Here is a 27,490-nt window from a genome sequence, read left to right as displayed (position 1 = left end):
TGTGTACAGATGGTGTAACCATCTGCAAAGTTCCAACATTTTTAGTTTCTGCTTTTTCTTTTGAAGTCAGAGAGCAAATACATTTTTTTTTCCTCCATGTAGCTTAGTTTCATCAGCTTTCATAGGTGTGATAGACTTTTAGAGATGAAGGAATCCTGAGTGGTGTCACTGGCTAGCAGTGGTCTTGCTAAATCATGGAGCAGACACAATGGGATCCATGGCCTTTCCCTGCCTCCATTTAATATCTTCTGGTGTTCTCATTTTCCTTGTTTCCATTTGGGCTACAGAGTAATGTCTTTGTAATCCACTGTCATTTGCCTCAGACCTCTGAGACGACACTACAAGCTATGGATACTGTATATGGATCTAAAAGAAATACAATTACATAACTATTTCATCCTCAGGGCTGCTTTGGGCTCTGACACTGAAAAGAAGGGGGTGAAATGATAGGTGTTACATCATTTGCCTTGAAACTGATGACTCAATCTGCTAAATTTAGATAGTGCATGGGGATAGGTTAGATTAAAATACATTTTCTGCAGGCAGAGACTGGGCTAGAACATATCAGGCTCCAGCTGCCAATGTGTCCTGGATATGCCACTGAAAATCTAGGTCACTGCCAATAGAATAGTGAGGTTGTCTCCTGTATTGTGACTTAAAAGACCTGGAGCTGGGAGTAATAATGGGTGGGTCAGAGACTCCCATCAATCTGAAATGTTAGCTGGCACACCTGACAGGTTTCTTTTTCAATTACCACATCAGATAGGTTAGCATGAAGTTGAGGGGGAAGACTGGATCTCAGTTTAACTCTCATCCAGGAGATGGTGGGTCCAAAGTGGCAGTGCTTCCACATTGCTGTGTTTTGTGGGTCAGCTTTGATGGTGCTTGAGTACCTGCTGCCTTGGAAACCATTGAACTCAGTAATGAGTTATGACTGACATTATTCAGATGTGACACTATTTGCATGAAAATGACATTAATTCAAGGATGATGATACCACAAGCCATATCTGAATTACTCAGATTTTTTTTATTGGAATCTCTGCCTTGAAATCCTGAGGTACAATCTAGGTGTCTTTTATAGCATTATGCTTAACAACGAGTCAATGAATACAAATACATTCCTCCTTCTGACTCCAGTGAGTTTAACGATGCTTTTGATTATTTGAATGAAGCTTGCATCAAAAATGATGAAATTTTGTTCTGTATTGAAAATGCTCAGCGGACTCTTGTAATTAGAAACGGTTCCAGAAACTGTCAATTTTTGCAGAACTGTAAAAATAAGCAGATGAAAAGAAAACAGATCTGAGCGCTAAGAATTTATTGAAATAACATTTGTAGGTTGCCTCTCCAGTTGTTAACTATTTGTCCAGGTGCACGTCTACAGAAGGGCATCAGTATAAACATTGAGCTCCACAATGGCAGCACTGATGTAAAATCAAAGTTGATTAGTGTTGGCGAGCACTTCGGGTCCAGTGATCATAATGCCATCAGCTTCAATGTCATTATGGAAAGAGAGAAGTCAGGGCCAAGGGTTGAGGTTTTTGATTGGGGAAAAGCTAGATTTGAGGAGATGCGGAAGGACTTGCAGGGTGTGGATTGGGACAATTTGTTTTATGGGCAGGATGTAGTAGAGAGATGGAAGTCTTTTAAAGATCAGATTTTGAGAGTGCAAAAGCTTTATGTTCCTGTTAGGTTAAAAGGAGGGGCAAAAGGTTTGAGAGAGCCGTGGTTTTCAAGGAATATTGGAAACTTGGTTCGAATAAAAAGGGAGGCATACATTAGATATAAGAAGCATGGAGTTAAGGGGATGTTTGAAAGATACATTGAATGTAAGAGGAATCTTAAGAGAGGAATTAGGAAAGCTAAAAGAAGGTACGAGGAAACTATGGCAAGCAGGGTGAAAACTAATCCAAAAGAGTTCTACAAATATGTTAATGGTAAAAGGAAAGCTAGAGACAAAATTGGTCCCTTAGAGAATCAGAGCGGAAAACTGAGTGTGGAGCCTAGAGAAATGGGGGAGATATTGAACAGTTTCTTTTCTTCGGTATTCACTAAGGAGAAGGATATTGGGAGATGTGAGATAAAAAAAAGCAAATTGGGTAAATATGGGGAATATAGAGATTACAAAAGATGTAGTTTTAGGGCTTTTGAAGAATATAAAGATGGATAAGTCTCCGGGACCAGACGGGATCTTCCCCAGGACATTGAGAGAAGTGAAGGAGGAAATAGCAGAGGCTCTGGCGGTAATTTTCCAAATGTCATTAGATATGAGGATAGTGCCGGAGGATTGGCGCATTGCGCATGTGGTTCCGTTATTTAAAAAGGGTTCAAGGAGGAAGCCTGGCAACTATCGGCCTGTAAGTTTGACGTCTGTGGTAGGTAAATTAATGGAGAAAATTCTTAGAGATAGTACTTATAAACATCTGGATAGACAGGGTCTGATCAGGAGCACTCAACATGGATTTGTGGGAGGAAGGTCATGTTTGACCAATCTGATTTAATTTTTTGAAGAGGTGACTAGGAATGTGGATGAGGGTAGCGCAGTGGATGTTGTCTATATGGACTTCAGTAAGGCCTTCGATAAGGTACTACATGGAAGGTTAGTTAAGAAGGTGCAGTCTTTAGGTATAAATTTTGAGATAGTCAAATGGATTGAACATTGGCTGAAAGGGAGAGGCCAGAGAGTGGTAGTGGATAATTGTCTGTCAGGTTGGAGGCCGGTGACCAGTGGTGTGCCTCAAGGATCTGTATTGGGCCCATTGTTGTTCGTTATATACATTAATGATCTAGATGATGGGGTGGTAAATTGGATTAGTAAATATGCAGACGATACTAAAATAGGTAGAATAGTGGATAATGAAAAAGGTTTTCAAGGATTGCAGAGGGATTTGGGCTGCTTAGAAAAGTGGGCTGAAAAATGGCAGATGGAATTTAATGCTGATAAGTGTGAGGTGCTTCATTTTGGTAAGAAGAATCAGAACAGGACATACGTGGTAAATGGGAGAGCATTGATGAATACAGAAGAGCAGAAAGATTTAGGAGTAATGGTACATCGTTCCCTGAAGGTAGAAACTCACGTGAATAGGGTGGTGAAGAAGGCTTTTAGTGTGCTGGCCTTTATCAATCATTGCATGGAATATAGGAGTTGGGAGGTGATGTTGAGATTGTATAAGACGTTGGTGCGGCCTAATTTGGAATTCTGTGTGCAGTTCTGGTCGCCTAATTATAGGAAGGATATAAACAGAGTGGAGAGAGTGCAGAGAAGGTTTACCAGAATGTTACCTGGGTTTAAGCATCTAGAATATAGGGAGACACTGGACAGATTAGGTCTTTATTCTTTGGAGCGTAGAAAGTTGAGAGGGGATTTGATAGAAGTATTTAAGATTATGAAAGGGATAGACAGAGTGGATGTGGATAGACTATTTCCGTTAAGAGGAGGAAAGATTAAAACAAGAGGACATGAGTTAAGAATTAAAGGGCAGAGGTTTAGAGGTAACATGAGGGGGAACTTCTTTACTCAGAGAGTGGTAGACGTGTGGAATGAGCTTCCGGGAGAAATAGTGGCAGCGGAGTCAATTGTATTATTTAAGAAAAGGTTGGACAGGTATATGGATGAGAAGAAGATGGAGGGTTATGGGCATTGGCAGGGAGGTGGGACTAGAGATGGGTGTTTGGTTTGGTGCGGACTAGAAGGGCCTAATGGCCTGTTTCCGTGCTGTAAATTGTTATGTTATGTTATGTTATTTGATGCTGAAAGGACATCCTGGGTTTCTGATTTCCAGAGAAAATGCTCAGAAATTTGGCACAACTTGACCAATGAATGGCAAATCCGTGTCAGTAATGCCAATTTAGCACCCTGATGGAACTGGTTCAATTTATACAAAATAGAGTGCAAAATTTTCAGTGTGTTCTGTCCTAACTGGGCAAAAGTGAAACACAAAAGTCTGCAGATGCTGTGATCGCAGTAAAACCACAAGAATGCTGGAGGAACTCAGCCGGTCTGGCAACATCCATCGGAGGATAAGATATATAACCAGCGTTTTGGGCCTGAGCCCTTTATGAAATGCATGAATATTAAGGTTGGGGAGATAGGAAGAAAGGGCAGGGGGAGGACCACAGACCAACAGACTAAAGGTAGTGATTGGACATGAATAGGAGGACAGGCAATGAAAGATGAGAATTGATCAGGGAAAGGGTTGCTCCATGAAGGCAGAAATGGGGGAATGGAGACAGAGGGAAAGGGAAAGGGAAAGAGAGAGAGAGAGAGAGAGAGAGAGAGAGAGAGAGAGAGAGAGACAGAGACAGAGACAGAGACAGAGACAGAGACAGAGAGAGAGACAGAGCTAGATGAAAGGAAAAATAGGGATACCAGAAGAAGAGAGATGGGGAAGGGTTTGCTAATGGAAACTCAATGTTAATGCCATCCATTTGGAGGGGGCCCAGATGGAAGATAAGGTGTTGTTCCTCCAATTTGCAGGTGGTCTCAGTCTGGCAGTCATATCTGCATGGGAATGGGGTGGGGAATTGAAATGGGTGGCCACTGGTATTGTGGCAGAAAGATTAGCTTAGGTTCAGCATTCTTGCATTTTAACTGGAGAAAAAGTAATACTGGAAAGCAGTATCATCAACTGGAGAGAAAATGTCCCTATATCTTGAGTTTCTGTACATTGTGCCTGTTTACGAACCTCCAGTAAATTTTAAAAGTTGAATTCATTGGTCCAAGAAAATATATAATTATGTTATTTTAAAATGCATTAGAAACTGCAATCCATAGAAACTTTTAACTAGCAAAGGGAAGTTAATTTTTTTAAAAAATGCTTCAATTTATTGTGATTACATTTTATTAAAGCTGTATTTATAAAATGGTGCCAGGTTATTTATTTTAGAGAAAGTAACATTTTCAAAACATATGCAGCTCATTTCATCAGATAGTAAATGATTTTTTTTCAACTGTGGTGCAAATGTTTGAATGGAAATGTGCCATAAAATTGTGCTTGTTTTACAGATTTATTTTAAGTTCAATATGTACCGAGATTGTATTCTAAATGTAAGGTCTACTTCTTGCACAGTTGAACATTGAGTAGATTGTTGCTCTGTGAGCGCATAATACAAGAAAACGATTAAATTGAAAAGAAAATGGATGTAAAAATGATATGTCACTGGTGCATTCATTGTTTCTGCAAGTGGAAAATCAATTCTATGTGCAAATGAAAGGCTGAAACTCCTAAACTAAAATCCACTTCAAAGAAAAATTGAAGCTTAATAGTGTTGAGATGAGAGATTGGATCAAGAATTGAATGTTGATCTTTTTTTGGAGGTATGAGAGTCTCCTCCGAGCAGCTGTCATATCTTTTGGAAGCACAAACTTCAAGGTAGGAAAGGCAACCATCCAACACTCTGATCCTGCTATGTGTTCTTGTAACTTAATCTAACACTTATCCTCAACTCAATGTTTCTCCTGTTGAACAATATTTTCCTCTTTCCAATACTTGGTGAATGCTTTGTCAGTAAACTTTCAACAACACTTTCCCTTATTCCATTTTTAATGTACGGTAAAAGGCCCTTCCAGCCCATGAGCCCGTGCCGCCCAAATACCCCAATTCACCCGATACTTTTTTTGAAGGGTGGGAAGAAACCGGAGCACCTGGAAGAAACCCACGTAGACATGGAGAGAACGCACAAACTCCTTACAGACAGCCCCGGATTCGGACCTGGGTCACTGGTGCGGCAATAGCGTTGAGCTAACTACTACGCTAACCGCGCTGCCCAAATTCTTGGTTGCTTTATTACCAACTTTTCCACCACAAAATCATGTTTCCTATTGTTTTCTTCATGAAATCTTTCCATGATTAAAAATATTCCAGTCATTTTCTCTCCCTTTTTAGGACTCTGATAAAGAGATAATATTTTGGTATTTGATAAGAAGTTATCCCTGGTTTTTACAGGGAGTGACAAAATTGAGGAATCTGGCCAAGCAGCCACCCTACTGCCTCTTTAACCCAAACGAGGCTGGCCAGATGAGAACCTAAGGCAGAGGAAGTGAGAGGACCACTGGACCAGTAGTAGGAAGCCTTGGCTGGGAGCTCCAGTGGATCAATGGAGCAAGTCAAGAGAAGGGTAATGGGTGGAAAGGTGGGAGATCACCCCTGCAACAGCAATGCTGTCATCCTTGTGGAGCATCTTTTCTCTGCTGGATCCCATCAGGATGGATCCCATCAGGGACAATTGTGACATCAGTTGCACTGGCCTACATTTAATTTTTAAATTTTTAATTTAGACATACAGCACAGCAACAGGCCATTTCAGCCACGAGACCATACATCCAATTAATCTACAACCCCCGATAGGTTTCGAACAATGGGAGGAGTATGGGAAAACCCATACAGACATGGGGAGAACATACAAACTCCTTACAGACAGTGTAGAATTCAAACCCTGGTCCAGATCACTGGTGCCAACTGTTGTGGCAACCCTGTGCATCCTTAGAAAACTGAGAGGCAGCAATTGTCTTTAAACCAAGATACCTATCACCCTGTAAGATATCAATTGAAGTTAATCATACCAACTTTCCCCACACTAGGATCTCTGTCAACCTTAACTGCTGATAGTTTATTTTTAAATAGCAGGAACCAGTCTCTTGTTACCATTCATGGTGTATAGTTAACCGCGGGTAAATTTTCACTTTTACATCCAGGCAGAAAATTGAGCAGAGTGTGAAAGAAGCAGTTGGTCCTGTTCACTGCTGGTGACAAGTGAAAACTTTTTCCAAAGTACCCCTGGGAAAACTCCAATATTTGGATTGTTGTGCCAAGGAGCCTTGCCTCACTTTGATTAAGTTCACTCAGCTGCCTCGTTTATAGATATTCCTCTATCTATAGCCTATTTCTGCTCCTATGCCCTATGGTCTTATGGTTTTGTATTTAGCACTGACAAGCATTTGACCTTGATCCAGACAGTTAACAGTGGCAACAGGGTGAATTCGCTATCTGTTCAAACATCTGCTCATTAATAATTCATTTTGATAGTTTGGTATGTTACTTACATTTTAAGTACTTAACCTAAAAAGTAAATATATGTTCTCTTACAAGTATTGTGTATATACTTTTAAAATATTCGTTTTGAACTGGATGAAAAATGTCTTGAGAAAGTAATATGGTAATTTAGAAGTTGTGCTGACAATAAAATAATTTTAATGTGGCCTTGACTCTACAAATTTACTTGTCATTTGAAAATTTGGAACATTTTCTTTGTAAAGAAAAATTGAGTTAATAATTGTAAAACAGAAGATGGTTGAATGAGTTCAGTATGATTTAAACCAGGCTCAGAAATTTAAAATCTTTTAGATCAACATTTTTATGGCATATTGAAATCCTTCTGATTTTTGCAGGAATGGCGATTACTGGTAGTCTCCATCTTATTTCAAAATGTGAGGAATGTTGGCCTTGAATTAAAGATGATGGATGAATGGTGTCAGCTGGTGCACTGGGTATACTCCAGAAAGTCTTAAAGTAAGATCTTTAGCCCAGATCCATCAGACCACAGTTTCACATTAAGAACTTTCTGAAGCATTTTGCCTGCTTCTTATAAGACCAATCCTGCAGAACTAGGCAAGACAGTGTTGGGAATTCTCATATCCTTGGACACAGGAGAGAGTTGGCAAAATAAGGGCAGCAGAAGGCTTTTAAATTGCTTAAAAATGTTCATAGCTGCTATTTTAGGATAACATTTCCTCTTTTAATGAAAGACTGATCTTTTCATTTGCTTTCCTTCAGGTGTGTCTTGTCAGGAATCCTGCATGGGATTTCAAAATAAATTCAAATGTTTCAGTGCAGATTCTTCAGAGCAGGTATACTTATTAAACAACTGGTGATCTTGGGTCATTGCAATGAGACACCAGCCAGCAGAGAATGGACAAGCATCCTCTGATTTTCAGATTTCAGATTTATGGTCAGAGTATTTTCAAGACATCACAGACTACACTGAGATTCTTTTTTTCCTGCGGGTGAGCCAGAATTACCACTTACTGGTCGTGAAAATAAAAGTGTACTCAATGTGCAAATGTAAACAAATAATAAAATATAAACAAATTAACTGTGCAATACAGAGAGAGAAAAAATATAATAAACTGCTAAAGTAAGTCTCCTTAAATGAGTCCCTGATTGAGTTTGTTGTTGAGGAGTCTGATGATGGAGGGGTAGCAGTTCTTCCTAAACCTGGTGGTATGAGTCTTGTGGCACCTATACTTGTGCTGGGTGGTGTAGATCCTTGATGATTGCTGCTCTCTGACAGCAGTATTTCCTGTCAATGTTCTTGATAGTGGGGAGGGTTTTGCTTGTGTTGTCCTGGGCCTTGTCCACAATCTTTTGCAGGGCTTTATGCTCAGGGATATTAGTGTCCCCACACTAGAACATGATGCAGCTGGTCAGCACACTTTCCACCACACATCTGTAGAAATTTCCCATGGCTTCCAATGTCATACCAAACCTCCGCAAACTCCTGAGCAAGTAGAGGCACTAATGTGCTTTCTTCACGATACCATTAGTGTGTTGGGTCCAGGAAAGATCCTCTAAGATAGTGACTCCCAAGAACTGTTCACCCTCTCCACTTCTGATCCCACACTGATCCCCAATGAATGTTGGAACATTCACTAGACCAGTCTTTCTGTCTTGGAAATCTCCTCCCTCCTGATGATTTTAATTCACCTTTATTCTTAATCCAGTTGCAAATATATAAATAAGTACATGCAGGTAAGTTACTGCAACAGGGTGATCCTTACTGGTGTATCCTTGTGTATGAGGAATAAAATGAAATCAGTGAAGTAGGAAGTTCTGGGATAATACAAGAGCATCATAATCAGGACCAACAAGCTGGGGCTGTGTGGAGCTCGTCAAAAGAACCAAAGACTTGTTGATCCAAACCAAGGCTTTTATTAGCAAAAGACAGGAGCTCTTCACAGGTGGCCGACCAGTCCGGAATGATCCGACCTGGCAAGGGACACAACCCTTTAAGGCCCAGACAGTAGGCGTGGCTTAGCTCTCAGCCAATCGCTGTAAGCACAGTCTAGATACTGTAACTATATACACTATATACATTGGTGATAGATCTGTACTATCACAGGCTGTGAGACTGTTGAACAATATTCTTTACTGTGTAAATCATCCCAAATATTTATTTATATTTATTTTGATTATTAACGTGATCATTATGTATTGTGTGTTTTTGTGCATGTACCATTGGCTGAAGAGACGTTGTTTCGTCAGGTTGTAGATAAGAAACTTGAACATCTATATTACCTGCAGACAGTATCTTGTGAGAGTAAAATGGCTGAATGCAGGCAAATGGGACAAGCTTGGGTAGACGTGGTCAGCATCAACTTGTTGGACTGAAGGGCCTGTTTCCATTATGTAAATCTCTGATGCTGTAAAATATGAACCAAAGGTTCAAATAATGCTTATTGTGAGAAAAAAATCCTTGGAAATTTAATATGACATGCACTACTAGCTGTGATGTATTTTGTGGCACTAATAGCTCAGCAGCGGGAAGGTATTTGGATGTGACAGACAAGCATGGAAGATTAAATTGCTGGAGGGCACTGCTGACATTTCGGAACATGGCACACCTTCAAACAGCGATGAAGTAAATGATCGACAACTTTTGCTGATCTGGGTTGATGATAATTGTTTGCCCAGAGACTGGGAGAATCCGCTGCTGTTTGATTAAAAGTACGGCATCATCTACATCTCAAAAGAGCATCAAAGAAGTGTTTTGTCGCGTGACCTCCATCCTTTAGGGATTTTTTTCAGTTTTGCACTGAACTTAATGATGAATAAATGATGACAGATTGATGAATAAAATCCTTAATTCTACCTTCATTTTTAAATTTTACATTTATTTTAAAAATTTAATTTAAACTTTATTTTTTTAATTTTAAATTAAGACATACAGCACAGTAACACACCACTTCATGTCCACGAAACTATGCTGTCCAATTTACACCCCATTAACCTATCCCCCGAATATGTTTTGAACGGTGGGAGGAAACCGGAGCCACCAGAAAAAACTCACGCAGACACAGGGAGAACATATAAACTCATTAAGGACAGCGTAGGATTCAAACCCCAGTCTGGTCCCGATCACTGGCACTGTAAAGGCATTGCACTAACCCCTAATGTTCACTCTGCTGCCCCTTTGTATCCCCAACAAATCAAAAATAAAAGTTTGCCAAAAACTAATAAAGCTTAGTTTTGGTTTTAGCTTTTACTCTGGACTTACTTTTACATTTTTCTACTTTAGAAGGCCCTGAGATTTTCTTAGAAACTTAGATTTTTGATGAGGGAGAATAATGCCATAAATGACATAAAGCAACGTGGTCTCAGAATTAACATTAAAAATTAACTGAGACTTTTTTTTCTGTCTTTAATTGCTCAAACTGAAATTGGAGAGATCATTTGCAGAAAATTATCTTTGAAAAGATTATCTTCAGCACATGAACATTGTTAAAATTTGAAGGAAAGGATTAATATTGAATTGAGAATTCACTTTTCATCTTGACAAAGAAAGGACAACATTTTGAATTTTTAATTTGTTATATTCATGAAAAATCATCAATTGTAAAAATGATTATAGTGGACCTAAAATATGGAAACATTGTTAAATGAGCCATGTAGTTTGTAGAATAAAAAGTGCAGCAAAAGAATTGCTTAATTCTTAAAGAGAGAAAGCTTGATACATCATGCTACCACATTCACGCTATACCTTATCTTTATCTCTTTTATAAGATAAATTCAATGAACCTGCACAAGCAGGACATCAGGTTTAAAAACTAGTACTGTAGCATTGTCATTCTGTCTCAACCCTATACCAAGTGTGAGAAATGTGAGCAAGGCAAGAGACTCCAGATATTCTAACTGGAGCATAGAAAAGCTACTCATGAAGCTCAGTGGATCAAGCAGCAAATGTGGAAGCAAGAAGATGGTTGATGTGTTAGATTAAAATCCTGCATCAGGACTGAGAGTGGAGGGAAATGAGAGAGTGGGGAAAAGAGAAGATGATAAGCCACGGGAGGAACCAGATGAGGAAGGGGTAATGGGCAGGTAGAGACAGGGAAGGATGGGAGAGTTTTGAGGCATGGGTTGGAACTGCAGCCATGGAGTCCTAACTCCTAGGTTGAGGGGACAAAGGCCCTTATTATGACGTAAATTCTCATGTCCTTCACTTTGCTTTAAGAATGCCAGTCATAAAGAGATTGACCCCATTTCCCTAATATTTATCAAAGCCATGGACACAGACTTTATCAAAACAGATGTGGATGAGTGTGTCCCCACCAAATTGTTCAAGGTTTTCCCCAACCCCTGGATGAACAATGAAATCCAGAACCTGCTGTGAGCCAGATGCAGGTATTTAAGTCCAGAGATTGAGATCAATACAGAAGAAGCAGGTATGAGCTGTGAGAAGATATCTCACAGGCAAAGTGGAGATTTCAGATGAAAAAGGAATCAACAGGGACACCCGACAGCTGTGGCAGGACCTAAATGCCATAAATTGCCTCAAAACCAAATCCAGTGAAGAATCAGAAGGCAAAACTTCAATTTGACCACAATAACAGTGAAAAGCCATCCACATTCCCTGTACGTACCTAAGGATGATATGCGTGCTAGCTTCAGGAGAGGGAATCTGAGGAAATCATCCAGCCCGGACAGGGTACCCGGCTGAGAATTAAAAATCTATGCTGACCAACTTACCAATGTGTTCAAGAAAAACTTAAATATCTCACTCCAGCAGGGCATGTTACCCATGTGTTTCAAACAGGAGTCAATCAAGAAGAGTGTCATAACCTGCCTTAATGACTATCGACCAGCAGCACTTACATCAATTTGATGAAGTGATTTGAAAGGCTGGTGATGAAGCAGATCAGCTCCTGTCTGAGCAGTGACATGGATATGTTACAGTTCACCTATCATAGCAACAGGGCTATGTTGGATGCCATCTCACTGGCTCGACACAAAGCCCTGGACAGTAAAGATACATATATCAGGATGCTCTTTATCAACTACAATTTAGCATTTAACATCATCATCCCCTCAAAACTTATCAGCAAACTCCAAGACTCAACACTCCACTGTGTAATTGGATCATGGATTTCCTCACCTCCAGACCACAATCAGTACCAGAGCACCACAAGGCTGAGGGCTGTGTTTTTAGCCCCCTGCTCTACACACTTTACACCTATGACTGTGTACAAATTTACCGACAGTACCACGGTGAGTTGCATAAAGGAGGTTGATGAATCAGCATACAGGAGGGAGTCTGAAAACTTGGCTGAATGGTGCAGCAACAACAACCTCGCACTCAAGGAGCTGAATGTTGACTTCACAAAAGGAAAGCCAGAGGTATACAATCCAGTGATCATTGGGGGTTCAGAGTTAGAGAAGGTGAGCAAATTTAAGTTCTTGGGAGTCACTATCTTGGATGATCTTTCCTGGACTCAGCACACTAATGGCATCGTGAAGAAAGCACATCAGCGCCTCTACTTCCTCAGGAGTTTGCCGAGGTTTGGTATGACTCCAGAAACACACTAATGGCATCGGGAAGAAAGCACATCAGCGCCTTTACTTCCTCAAGAGTTTTCAGAGGTTTGGTATGACTCTTGAAACCCTGGCAAATTTCTACAGATTTGTGGTGGAAAGTGTGCTGACTGAATGCATCACTGTCTGGTATAGGGACACCAATAGCTCCGAGGGTAAAGCCCTCCAAAAGGTAGTGAACTCAGCCCAGGACATCATAGGCAAAGCTCTCCCCACTATCGAGAATACCTACAAGGAATGCTGCAGTCAGAGAGCAGCAGCAATTATCAAGGATCCACATCACCCAGCACACACTCTGTTCTCACCGCTGCCAATAGGAAAGAGGTATAGGTGCCACAAAAAACTCATATCACCAGGTTCAGGAACAGAACCCCACCACCATCCACATCAGACTCTTCAACAACAAATTCAACAGGTACTCACTTAAGGACTCTTACTTGTGCACTTTATTGATTTTTTTAAAAATTCTCTCTGTATTTTACAGACAGTTTGTTTACATTCATTATCTGATTATAGATTTTTATTTGTTTACATGTATATGCTGTGTAGTTTTTTTTTTGCACTACCAATAAGTGATAATTTTGCCTTGCCCACAGGAAAAGAATCTCAGGGTTGTACCTAATATCATGTATGTACTCTGACAATAAATCTGAAATCTGACAAGGATAGGAGTAGACAAAATTATAGAGTTTAATTGGGGAAAGGGTGTATTGTGATGGTTTAAGACAAAAAATTGGAAGTGTAAATTGTGACAGATGTTCTCGGAAATTAGGAGAATGTTTAAGGATAACTTGCAAGGGGTTCTGGATAGGCAAAAAGATCCATGGTTGACAAGAGAGATGAAACTGTTAGTCAAGAGGAAGAGGAAGCATACAAATAATTTAGAAGCAAGAATTAGGCAGAGGTGATGAGAATAGGTAACCAGGAAGGAACTTGAGAAGGTCTTGGCAAGTAAGAATAGGAAAAACCTATGAATGAAAAACAGAAGGATAACTAGAGTGAGAGTAGAACTGACCTAGAATAAAGGTGGGGGGGTGGAGCATGTGCCTGGAGGTGGTAAGGATGTCTGGGCCCACCAGAGGGAGGATCTTTGATGGTGAGGTGAGTATAATGTGCTGGAGCTTGTTGAGGTTAAGAAAGGGGCATTGCTGGGGCTTCTATATCTGCAAACTCACTATCTGATCATTTTCATCCAAATCAGTGACAAGCAAGAGGCTTTAGCAATGATCCTTGCGGAACACCAATGGTTCCAGAAATCCAGTCAGGAAAAGGAAAACGCCCTTCAATATTATTTTGTGTCTTCTATGTCCAAGCTAATTTTGTATCAAGATTAAGAAAGCCTACTTAATCTTCTGGACCAGCCTACCATGAAGGACTTTGCTAAATGCTTCATTAAAGTCTGTGTAGACAACATTCACTGCCCTATCCTCATCAAATATCTTCAACACCTCTTCAAAAAACTCGTCGGATCCTGTCCCTAAGAAATTCCAATAATTTACCTCCCACTGATGTAAATCCTACCAGCCTATAATTTCTTTCTGTTGCACTTCTTAAACAAAGATACAGCATTGGCTCTTCTCCTGTCTTCTGGAAAGTCACCTGTGGCTAAAATGGAAACTGAGATCTCTGTCAAGCTTCCCTCAGTATCTAGGGTAGATTTCATAGCTGCTGCCATTTATCCACCTGCGTGGTTTTTAAAACATCCAATACCATCACTTCAATATCAACATAGCCTTCCCTTATCTCACCACCAAACACATCCCTCACATACTCATTAAGGACCTCACCAACATCATCTAATTTCTACCAAGATCTTCCTTGGATTAGAGAACATGTCACATGAGGAAAGGTTATGTGAACAGGTATTTTCTTTGGTGTGTCGCAGGATGAAGGGTGACTTAATAAAGATGTGTAAGATTAAGAATGGCATGGAGTGGACATCCAGTACCTTTTATCCAAGGTGAAAGTGACCATACCAGAGTTAATATGTTTAAGGGAGGTTTCAGATTTTTAAAAAATTCACCAAGAATGTTGGGTGCTGCAATGCACTGCTGGTGGTGGAGGTCTAGGATAATACAGGAGGGTGATTTAATAGACATTAGTTAGCCATTTAAATGTAAGAAAAATGGAGGGTCATGGGCTGTGAGGGAGGGAAGAGTTTGATTGATCATGGTGTAGGTTTATATAGGTCAGCACAATGCTGACCTATGTTGTTTCTCAATCCTTTTCTTTATCATTGAGTATACTTCCCCTTTTCCTAGCTATCCTCTTGCTCTAAATATACTTATAAAACATATTGGGATTCTCCTTAATACAACTTGCCAAGGATATTGCATGATCCCTTTTGACCATCCTAATTGCATTGGTTTTCTCCCACTTCCTCTCTATTCCTTGAGCCTGTTCTGATTTAAGCTTCCTAAACTTTGCATGTGCTTCCTTTTTCTCTCCCCCGCTCCCCTCTCTGAACAGCACGAACAAACTTCTTTGCAAGGACACTGATGCACCATCAATTATTCAAAAGTTGAGAAACCAATAGGCTTTTATTCACTTAAGAACAATAGCACATCCATACCGTTCGACTGTCCTGCACTGAGGAGGGGGCTGTGGAACAACCCCCTTTATACAGGAGCCTGTGGGGTGGGGCCACAGGTACAATCAGCCAATGGGTGTGCCTGACCAGACAATTGTACGTAACAGTAGTTTACCACAGACATCAGTGCCCATTTTAGATGCAATCCATCCAGTGTGTACAAATCCCACATACCCTGGAAAGACAATGATCCAGGAGACATCTCACACCCTCCTTCCTACATCAGCTCTTTTGTTATACATTCTACAGTGTTGTCCTCTTTTTTGTAGCCTCATAAGCATGGAGCACAGTGAGAAATACTTTGAATAAAACCCTAGAAGTCCTGTTTACAACTTTCTACATCACTGCCTAAATTCTCTGTGCATTGCCTCATCTTGCTTATTGCATTTGTATCAGTTTTGATAATGACAGCTCATTGCTCATCATCCCTTTTCAGGGTCTTTGCTTAGACATCCTTGACCCTGGCACCAATATGTAGTCTCACTCATGGCTACAGAAACACCTGACTCTTGAATCCTCTATTACAACTGATTGGTCCTCACTGGTCATCACTCCTGCTTGGCTCGATTTGGTCCTTCCTTGCTGTACAACATAGCTCATTGGTGTGTCACTAATCTACCCGCTGTCAATTTCCCATGAGAGGTTATTTTCATCCTTCATTCACCCTCCTCTCTAACAGTATCCAAACCAAAATACCTAGTGCAAAGGGCAATAGCCACAGGTGCCCCCTGTCCTCGCCAGTTACCCCTTCTAAACGTCTCTGGCTGAACCAGTGATGTGACGAGCTCCCTGCAACTTCTGTCTATGATCTTTCTGCCTTTTGTTTGCTCCTCTAGTCCTGCAGTTGCTCCAACCGATCCATGTGGTCTGATAGCCTGCTGTGTCAATGCAGGGGTGAGCATTTCATTTCCAATTTATTTTTATTAAATTTATCAATCACGAAAAGCCTGTTCAGATTGTATATTTAGCTCCCTTTTGTTAGAATTTATCTGATGCAAAAGACTGACATGTTTAAAACTCGGTTAATTTTTTTCCCCTCCCCTTTCACCTGTCCCATGATTCTCACTCACAGTTTAATGGCTTCCAAATCAAGTGTTGATTAGTGTGGTGATATGACCACCAGCCGACTGCAGGGGGCAATCTCTATACCTGCAGGAAGACCACTTAAGGGGCTGACTCCACCTGACTGGCTGTCAATCAACCAACCTGAATATAAACCTGAGTCGGCCCCTCCTGACCCAGTCACACGGGGAGCACCAAGGCTGAACTGGTGTTCAGACTTTTACTGGAATCAAGACTGTTGTACAGACACATGAATTTTGTGCTTGCTCACTGCTACCTTATTGCACCACAATTAGTTCACTAAGTGATAAGGGCACCTCAGGAGCCACCTCAAGGTGTCTTATCTGTTGCATGTTAACAGTGTTGATTGTCTTCAGTAACGGTGCTCAGGAGGAGGGGATGGGTTACAAGAGTGGGAATGGAGCTGTATGTTAATAGGCTCTTACGAGGGAGAAGGGTGCATTGAGAAAATGAGCCCTGCTATCCCAGAGTGGTTCCAGCTGTGTGGGGGATTAAGAGTAACAAAGTCAGCCATTGCTCACCGCATATTTATGATGGGTGGCGCCACAGCAAAATTCGCCCTCCCTACAGCGGCTCCGGAGGATGCACCGAGGTGCCACTCCACATAGAAATGATGATGGAGCGGCCTTTAAGGGCTGCTCTATAAAAAGGTAAATTAAAATTTGTCTCCTCAGAGCTGGCCTTGAAGAGGAGGCCTTACATAAAAACACCTTAAGAGAGGACAAGTAAGCATTTGTTCAGTCATTGAGCTTCTTCATTGAATTAAACCATAGCAGATCTATACCTCAAAACAATTCACTCTTTTACTCTGTCATCCTCAATCTTGGAACAGATATTATTCATCATTCTCAGTCTTAACTTTTACAGCCTTTGGGAAGGAGAGACTTTCAGATACATTATAATTCAGATCTCAATGTGAGGAAATACAAATGGGATATTTCCTTCAGGCTTAGTCAGATTAAGCACAGCAGGTCACCGGGCCTTTGAAACTTGGTGCTCGTAGTTCATTGGATCTTCCTTTCCCTCTTTATCGATGTATTCTTAGTTCTCTGAGCTCTTTTGTATTTTCCACACACTTTTTTATATACAGTATCTCTTTGTCAGCGTGTTTTATGGTTCCTGTCATTGTATAACTGCATTCTCTGACTCGCACTGAGCTTCGAAAATCCTCTGAGAATCTTGAAACAAATTCTTTGCTCTGTCCTTTGGGAACTTTCAGAGAAAACTCAATGAAATTCTATTATTCTAATGGAACTAAAACGTTTTATTTAGATCTCTGTGTACAGTTAAGAATTCATTTCAAACAGTGGATGCAAATTAAGAGTGGATGTATACCTTTTTAAAGCAGTGTATTAAATGAATATATTCTTTCTTTCCCGACTGATGCCATGCATTTGCATTATCATCGTTTGTTCTGCAGCTTGTCATTTGTCATTTTTTTCTTCTTCCTAAAAAGTAAAGGTATTCTGATCAACCTTCCCTTTGCTGCACATAGAAGATGTGTTAATTCATCAACTTCCTACAGTAATCACCCATTCCTACTCCTTGCACTGGCTCAATACACTTCACATACCATTACTCAATTAGATGGGGGCATGGATGGCTTCTTACCTTCCTTAATGTGCTGCAGACTTACTTGGCTTTGTGGATACACTTGTATTTCAGGCCAAACTGTCTACATTTAATGGCCTACCTGGGATCACAAGCTATATATGAGAGAAACTGCACACAAGTTTATTTCTTGCCCCTCTGCAGTATGACATTTTTCAGTTCTTTTATGGTTTATCATTAGGGAAATGGAAAGTAAAAGGAAAAAAACCGGAATAGAGCGTCGTAAGTCAGCAGTGAAAAGAGAGAGCTGAATGACATTTTGCAAAATAACCTCAAAGCTCCAAAAGGTCTTGCAGTGGAGTATTGAGAGAGGTAGTGAATAATTTGCCATCATCAAATACCAAGTTTGGTAAAATCAGAATTGGCATTTTCCTCGCAAATATCGTGACATTGAAATGACACTGACAATTGTGCAATATCTGTCACGTGATTCTGGGCTCAGGATTAAAAGTTGCCCCCTTTTGTGAAGAACTGAATGTGTAATCCAATAGGCAGACACATAACTTAATCAACCTGCTATCTTTTTTAATGCATGCCTCTGTTTATTAAAAATATTGCATCAACTGAATCAGTTACAAAACATGGCGATTGACCTTTCATCGTTTGAGGGTGCTTTGGCCGGCCTGATTGCCCTCTGCTTTCTTAGCTTTTACTTTGGTGCTTGCTTTCTTGATCTGCTTATAGTCTGGCTATTTTTCCCAACACTACACCCAGAATCTTGCCTGTGACAACTCAAATACTGCATTCTGTAAAACAGAACAAAAATTATCCTGAAAGCTTCATGATTAAGATCTTAATAAAATAATAAAAAGGAAAATAAAGAGAAAATCTGAAATTAGAATGGAAGGTCAGATGGAAGTGAGAGTGTGAAGCAAGGGAAAGGGTGATAAAGGCAGTCATTTACAGCGAAGAGAAACATCAGCAGGAAGGAAAGGAACCTAGAAGTACAGGAGTGCTATGTGACTGAGAAACACAAGCAAAGTGTCAGTAGAGTGAAGGAGGCAGAGGAGTGAAGACCAGTGTAGCTCTGCCCAATGAATATGACCATCTGCATTGTATTTCTCTCCTTCCAACCTCGACAGCCACAGCTTTGTCCACATGTCCCAAATCCACTTAGATTTGTATAATTCAAATATAATACAACAGCCCAATTGTTTTTCCAAGCTGTATCAGTTCCTCTTCCATCTACAATTGCCCGTTTACATTATTGTCCATCAATTTCCCAAAAGAATTTGTAATCCTGACTGCTAAAACCCCATGGAATTTTAGGCTTAATACTTTAAATTGGATTATGTTTTGATTTTTTTTTAGGATGCTGGTTTACAAATATATAATTGGAATGAAATATTCTGACTGGATATTTTGCATACGTTGTGTTAATTTAACTCGACATTGCTTTCAAACGATGCTGTTTTGTAAAATCAGAATTCTGTTTCACTATTGATCAGGCAGAAGATCTTTGCTGAATGACTCTGCATTAATACATTATTTATTACTGCAGAGAAGAAATTCACCTCACAGATCCTATGCTGGCACCCAGCAAGGTAATCCCATCAGTTCCATTTCCTTCCCCCATACATCTGCAAATTATCCTCTCCTATCTGCACAAAGCACTCCTTTGATTCTTTTGCTCCTTAGCTCCATGATGGGCAATTTACAAAAGTCGAATTAACCTACCAGGATGAAGGAGGAAACCAGGAGAATAAAAATTCCTCGCCGACAGCACCAGAGGTCAGGATTGAACCTGGGCCACTGGAGCGGTGAGATTATTAATAGATTTGATAAATGATGATGGAAAGGTTGATAAATTGGAGGAGATCTGTGATGAAGTTGTGAGCTAAAGGAAAAACAAGGAGTAGATAGGAGAAAATTAAAATGCAATTTCAGGATCTAAGAAGAAATGTTAAATTTGATGGACATTGGGGGAAAAACACATTATAGAACCAGAAGTCAGAGAGGCCAGAGGCTTGGAGGATCTGATGGGTTGACTTCTGGCTGCAGAATCTAGAACTAGTAAAAGATGTGAATCTGTGGGTTCGTGGCTGGGTTGTGGATGCTTCATTGTTAAACATTGGCAGGAGCTGAGATCACTAGATTTTTTAGTAAGTTTGAATGGATGTGAGGCCAAGACAAGAAACATGAATCTGATGTGAAAGCCATGATCTTACTGAACAGTTGGGCAGGTTTGTTTTTGATTCTCACAATGGACTAACAAAGCCTCGGCCAGGAACATTTTTTTCAACTCCCTGAAACCATGCTAAAATACTTGTAGAATACTTTAAAAGTGCTGTTTCCCTTCTATGCCCCCCTCACAATCCACACCCCCCCCCCACCACCACCAATCCCGTCTCATTTAGAACAGCTTTGTTGGTTAAAATGTCTTAATACCTCTTGCCCAGCAACACCCCACATATATTGGATATTTTATATTTCCAGCACCTACAGCACTGAAAATGGCTCGTTTCCAAGCATTCGTTTCTTATTACCATGTGTTAAAAATAAACATGAAGCCAAAAAGCAACACACAGTTTTCTACTTGAGCTGAAGTTGCTGTGATTGCAAACTGGTACAAACAGATAAATAAATACTCCAGGGTGAATTGTTTAAATCAAGAATTTTCAAGAATGACTGGATTTGCCTATCACTTCAGTAAATGGAATCCTCATTCAGTGACAAGTAGAAAGAATGTATATTTAAGGCTTAAAAAAAAACACCCTTATTTACTGACTATTTCCTCTTTTCATTGTTTTCACAGCTTCTTCATTCACCTTCAGTACTGAGCCAAACTATTAGCTGTTATTAAGCAATAACAACTTAGTTGCTTGGGAATCATCTGTGGAAATTGAAATGCAGTTCACACTTCATGATCACTAACTATTCATCATAAACCAGACCGAAAATGCTAGCTTTATTTCCCTGCACAAATGCTGCCTGATCAGCAAGGTGTTTTCTTCTTTTTCTGATTTTAATTTCTGATTTTTATCTTTGGCAATATGTTAGTTTTAAAATGATTAAGGCTGAGGGACGACTTTGTGTATGTTTATAAAATCATGGGGGGCTTAAGTCACATTCTTTTACCCATGATTTTAGAACTAGAGGGGATTGATTAAAGTGAAAGGGGAGAGACTCAAGAGGTACCTGAGGGACAACTGTTTTACTCACCAGAGGGTAGACTGCACTTGTAATGAGCTGCCAGAGGAAGCTTTAGAAGCAGATATTATTACAATGTTCAAAATGACAAATATATGGATAAGAAGTGTTTGGAAGGCTGTGGACCCAGAACATCAAGTTGGTCAGCAAGGATAGGTTGGGCCATTGTGATATGTGATTATTAGATTATAAATTTACTGGTCTGCACCAAGCTTGAGTCTGTTGTGAACCAGTTCATGAAGATCTTGGCTTGCATGCCATCAGGTGCCTCAATAAAGTGGAGACGAGTTTCCACAAACAGCCTGACATGAAAAGAACACTTTTACTGTCTGATCAGGATGCAATGTGAGCTTCTGGTTGAAATGGTATCTGCCCCTTCTCTCTAGATTGGAATGGTGGTGAAGGATGGTGGACAATTTTCTGTAGGATGCTATCAAGGAGAAAATTATGGTCAAGGAATTCCTCAAAGTGTTCCTTGTGGAGGGTACCAACTGTCTTACTGGGCACAAAGTTCTCCCTTGGTTCTTGGTTCTCAACTGGGTGCACTTTGGCATTGTATTAAGGAAACCACACATGTCATGTTGCTGGACCTTTTAAGTTCATTTTTAAATTGTTCGTTAGGTCTTGAATTCTCAGTTGAATCTCACTATTCAAATTTCCACAGAACTGTTCCTGTAACTTGAATATGGTGGTTTCCAAACTAATAATACCCTTTGTTTACACTTGATCTCAGGAGATCTCAGGAGATTATAGGAAAGATACTAGCATAGGTAGAGCATTGACTAATTGGCAGGAAACGGAGAGTGGGAATAAAGGGGATCCTATCTGGGTGACTACCAGTTACCAGTGGTGTACCGCAGGGGTCAGTGTTGGGACCATACCTTTTTATGTCATATGTTAGTGATTTGGATTGAGGAATAAATGACTTTGTGGCTAAGTTTGCGATAATACAAAGATAGTTGAAGGGGCAGGTAATGAGGAAGAAGCAGAGAGGTTGCAGAGAATTCAATCAGGAGAAAGAGAAAAGAACTTTTACGGCTCTTGGATTGTACTTCTTGGAGTACAGAAGAATGAAGGGGGGACCTCATAGAAAAATTTGTAATGCTGAAAGTTCTGGACTGAGTAGATGTGGCAGAGTTGTTTCCCTTGGTAGAGGAGTCAAAGACAAGAGGGCACAACTTCAGGATTGAAAGGTGTCCATTTAAAACAGAGATGAGGAGGAATTTCTTTAGCCAAAGAATGGTGAAGCCCTAGAATTTGCTGCCAAGAGTGGCTATGGAGGTCAGATAATTGGGTGTTTTTAAAGTCGACTTCTGCTCCTAAATCTTATGGTCTTGTGGTCTTATTTCGCAGTAACTCTAATAAAATTAATGGAAACTGAAAATTGTTGCAATGCTTATAGCCAGGTGGAGTCTCTGAACACCTTCCTCCATCAAGAGTAGTCTGAGCTGCTAAGTATTTGCAGCATTTTCTGTTTTTATTTAAGATTTTCTCCATCCACAGAAATATTGGTTTGGACATTTCAAAGACACTTTGATATCATAGCATTTTGAGGTATCTTGAAAGGGAGAGCCAAACTGCTACATAAATGCACATCTATTTTTCTCAGAAAAGCAATGCATGAGTCAGTTACAGGAAATATGAATACTAAGCGTCATCCTTACATAAATTATATTTTCACCCTGGCTTTCAATGGCAACTGTCTGTGAGCCTAGACATACCATGAAAGGTAAAAACACATTGTTACTCAAAGCTTCACACAGATAGCAAAGAAATATTGCAAGGTAATTATTTACCCAGCCTATTTTTGTAGCATGGCAATAAATAGATAGCATTCAACCCATTAAAATACAGATGATTCTGTTCTCCCTCATCATTATTTGTCTGTATGAGTGAGTGGTATTCCCGGGCAAATTACCTGTCTCATGGTTGGGTTGTTGCCTATTAGTTATTAAAATAATCAACATTTCATAAATGATCTAGATGAGGGCAAAGGTTAATCACGGTGTCCCAGATATTTTCTGATGGCCATTGCGTGAAAGATATAAAAACAGATCAAACATCAAAAGGGGGTGTAAATTGATTGGAGGAAAGGTACTGGGGCTGAGAGTAGACTGTAAACATGCAGTTTTTTTTGTATAACTCAAGAGTGGAGCCAATGAAACAACTGATGTAAAACAAAATTACCGATGGCAGGCAGAATAATAAGAGGCCAGAGACGGAAGGAGGCAGTTTGAAGAAAATGAGCTCTTTAGTTGGAGAGAGAGGAGAGCGAGGGCAGCTGAGATCAAAGGAGGACAGCCTGCAAGACGATGCAAAGCAGTGGTAATTTTGAAAGAAGCAGGCCAAGATGGCTAAATAGAGAAAATGAAAGTCAAAGTGAAGGAGTCAAATGGCAGATGAGATCCAAAGGATATTGTGGCATTCTGCTTGAAAGTGTTTAATAAAAGACACACAGCAGCTTGTTAGTAAAATTTGTTCCATGAAAACGAGAGCAAAATATGAATCTTTGAAAATTCCTCCAGCTAATTGTACTGGCTGCAGTGAATAATTCAGAAAATCAATCTTCCCATCGATCAGAATTTATTTGAAGTGAACTATACTTGGGTGCAACTGCAGACAGAACTGTGATTAGAAATTGGAGATGGGTGAAGTTATTAGATTTGAAGCTCCAATAATATCAGTAATGTGCGAAGATCCTCAGGGACCAAACTAAGTCTGCAATAGTTTTAACAATTACTGAAAGCATTTCTTAGATCTTATCTAAAATCTTTGATGAAATTTAAGCATTTAATTGTATTGGTCTGATTTTTTAAATCATCCATTACATTCCATGTCTTTTACAATGTCCAAAATGCAATCCAAATATCTTCATTTTTTTTAGATTTAATTATAAGTTCCACCATTCTTTCCATAAAACACATTTTGTTGGAAATAAAATTGGTGAGAACTTGGATTTGTGTACCACATTATTTCATTTCTAAATGAAACTGAACCATGTGGAAAAAAGCTAGAAGTTAACTGCCTGATTCACAGATATCCAGATTTTAGTTCAGGGATGCTTTGGGTATGATGTTGGTGGTGCAGCAAATAATCTGCTGAACCGGCAGCTTCATAGGTCTAGATTAACAATGCGGAGCCATGAATTCAAAACCCATTGTAGAATCTATCTAATTTCAAGTCAGATAATCTGAATCAAAAAAGTGCTCTCACCATTAACGATGATGGATACAAAAAGGTGCTCTCACCATCCCCCACCCCATTCCCTTGCTGACAGGTCTATTCATGGTCTCATGCACTGCCAGACTAAGACCACCTGTAAATTGGAGGAACAACGCCTCACCTTCCGACTAGGCACCCTCCAACCGGATGGCATTAATCTCGATCACTCTGGTTTTCGTTAACCCCCCCCCCCCACTTCTTCCCCCTGTTACCTTCCCCCTGCCCTGTCTGTCTCTCCCCCATTTTTCATCTCCTCATCATATCCAATTAGCACCTTTTGTTGGTCTGGATTCCTCTCCTAGCCAGCATTGTCTGTACTCTTGTTTTCCTATAATTTGCTCCTTTTTGAAGAAGGACTCAGTCCCAAAACATCAGCAATATATCTTTGTCTCCTACGGACGGTGAAAGACCGGCTGAGTTCCTCCAGCATCTTAGTGCGTTTTTACTATCTACATCTACATCTGCAGACTTCGATGTTTCACTCTGCTTTCACCATGAATACTTCTCACCACTCTCTTATCTACTCTTCTTTCCCATCAACCATCCCTCTTCCTGCTGTAGTTTACTTTGCAACTGCAGGTAATGGAACACTTGTCCTTTTACATCTTCCATTCACACTAGCCAAGGACCCAAACAATTTTTTCAAAATTAGCACTTAATTCAAACTTCTGCACTACACTTGGAGTTCACTGCATGAGAACTCGCTAAATCGGAAAACTCAATTTCAGAATGGGTGATCACTTTGCAGAGCATGTGTCTTGGTAAACTTATACCTCTCATTTTGTTTGTTTTAGATTGGTCACAGTGTTTGAGCTACCGAAAGAAAATAGACACTCACACCGAGAGCAGTTCAGTTTATACAAATGTTTATTACAAATTCAAAAGCTGATTTAACACTACAATATGCAAGCCCTTCCCAACTATACTTATGAACGCTTGGACTGGTCCCAACTGCCGAAGCGAGGCAACGACTGCACACTTGTAGTAGGTTGTCAGAGTGCCGGTAGCAGCTTCTCCACCTCCCCCGACCGGGACGTTGGCTGGACTCCAGAAGTTCTTCTTCTTGCTGAGAGATGTTGCCACCACTCGGAGAGTCTCAAACTTCAGCAGCGGGACCATGGCTTATTTTACCCAAAAACTGCTTACCCAAGCACCTATTCCCAGCACAGCAAGAAAGATAAGCGAGCAAGCTAGCATGCTAGGCTTCTAACGAATAACATAATTTTCAGCTTATCACTTTGAATACAATGGTTTATTTTGCATCAAGGCTTGGCGTCTGACAGTCTGTGACCAAAACAAGCAAGAAGATTAAATGTTCTTGGTACACAGATGTCCTTTCGTCAGATAACAGCATCTCTGGCCCCTCGGTGGAATTTAGCTTATGTCTGCTGATTCTAAAACACAAGCAGGTTCTCAGCCTTGCAGAACCCAGAGCTGCAAGTTTAAAAAACAGGTTAGAATCTTCCATTACAGCATGTTAGTTCCCAAACCTACCCCCAATCACAGACCTATCAGTCTGTGGCCTCCTGCTCTGTTACAGTGAGGCCAAACATATGTTTGAGGAACAGCAGCTCACCTTCTGTCCAAGCACATTACACTTTATTTTGAATTCTACAACCTCACTTAACTTGATTTCTAGGTCTAGTTCAGTCATTCATCTGTGATTCAGATTATTTAAATATTCTATGTTACTCTGGCAGAGGAGGATCAGAATCAGAATGTATTGTTATGAAATTCATTGGTTTATGGCCGCAAATATTGCTATTAATTACAATTCAAAATAAATAAATGGGGCAAGAAAATAGAAGAAAGTGAGGTTCATTGTCCATTCAGGAATCTGATGGCAGAGGGGAAGAAGCTGTCCTTGTGCTGCTGAGTATTTGTCTTCAGGCTCCTGTATCTCTTTCCTGATGGTAGCAGTGTAAAGAGGGCTTGGCCTGGGTCTTAGCAGGGGGTTGAGGGGGGGTCCTTGAGAATAGAGGCTTCTTTCTTAAGACACCGCCTCGTGTAGGTGTCCTCGATGGAGTGAAGACTGATGTCATGATGTGCTGGCTAAGTTATCAACTCTAGAGTTTTTTCTGTCGCATTCATGCCAGACACTGATGGAACCAGATAGAATGCACCTATAGAAATTTTTGAGAGTTTTTGGTAACGGACCAAATCTCCTCAAACTCCTCACAAAGTACAACTGCTGGCAAATCTTCTTCATGATTGTATCAACATGGAAACCCCAGGACAGATCCTCAGAGATGTTGACACCTAGAAATTTGAAGTTCTTGACCCTCTCCACTGCTGACCCCTTGATGAGGACTGGTTTGTGTCTCCCTGACTCCCTCCTGAAATCCATAATCATCTCCTTGGTTTTGCTAATGTTGAGTGCAAGGTTGTTGTTGTGACACCACTCAACTGGTTGATCTATCTACCTCATTGTCATCTGATTATGCCAAAAACCATAGTGTCATCAGCAAATTTGTAGACGGCATTTGAATTGTGCCCTAGCAGAGATGGGTGTCGAATGAGTCGAGCAGTGGGATAAGCATGCATCCTTGAAGGGCTTCTGTGTTGGTCATCAATGAGGAGGAAACATTGTTTCCAATTTTTACTGTGGACTTCCGATGATGTCAAGGATCTATTTATAGATGGCGGGTGCAGAGGCCCAAATTTCATAGCTTGTTGGCCAGCACAGGAAAATTACACTGGACCCATATCTTTAGCTGGTTACATGTTAATTCAGGTCATGTCCAACCTCTCAAAGTATTTCATCGCAGTAGATGTGAGTGCTATGGCCAATAGTCATTGAGATAGTTCACTCTGCTCTTCCTGGGCAGTGGGATGATTGATTCCCTTTTGAAGCAGGTGGGAAGATTTGACTGCAGCACTCCGGCTTGTTGGTTGGCATAGATTTTCAGTACCCTGCCAAGTACACCATCAGGACCTGACGTCTTGTCAGGGTTCACCCTCTTGAATGATATCTTGACGATAGCCTCAGAGAGAGATATCGCAGGCTCATCGGTGTCTGCCGGGATTCTCATAAGCACTATTGAGTTCTCATTCTCTAAGCGAGCACAAAACGGTGTTCACCTCATTGAAGCATCACATACACATGGCGTTCAGTCTTGCTTAGTAGGATGCAATGTCCTGCAATCCCTGCCACAGCTGGTGAGGATACGGCCAGCCTGACTTGCATGGCACATCTCCTTGCTCTGCTTTTCAAAATTTCTACATTATTTTACAGACAAAGTATTGCT

The 27,490-nt window shown here is 40.4% G+C and overlaps 1 long non-coding RNA gene across 2 annotated transcripts in view; it reads right to left on the bottom strand.

Moving 5' to 3' along the window:
- Positions 1 to 1,046: 1,046 nt before the first annotated feature.
- LOC138753547 (uncharacterized) overlaps positions 1,047 to 27,490 on the bottom strand; it is a 44,866-nt gene continuing 18,422 nt past the window's right edge. The window contains exons 3-4 of one of the 2 annotated variants that reach the window (XR_011351242.1): positions 17,595 to 17,707; positions 1,047 to 1,271 (exon numbers count right to left, since the gene is read on the bottom strand). This is a non-coding gene — a long non-coding RNA (uncharacterized lncRNA). Of the gene's footprint in view, positions 1,272 to 9,309; positions 9,421 to 17,594; positions 17,708 to 27,490 lie in introns of those variants that run through there. The other variant, XR_011351243.1, reaches the window with a different exon arrangement.

This window comes from Narcine bancroftii, chromosome 2 (genome assembly GCF_036971445.1).
Source record: "Narcine bancroftii isolate sNarBan1 chromosome 2, sNarBan1.hap1, whole genome shotgun sequence".
Classification (NCBI taxonomy): Eukaryota; Metazoa; Chordata; class Chondrichthyes; order Torpediniformes; family Narcinidae; genus Narcine; species Narcine bancroftii.
Note: the sequence above shows the minus strand (reverse complement) of the source record. Positions and strands in the feature narration are given on the sequence as shown.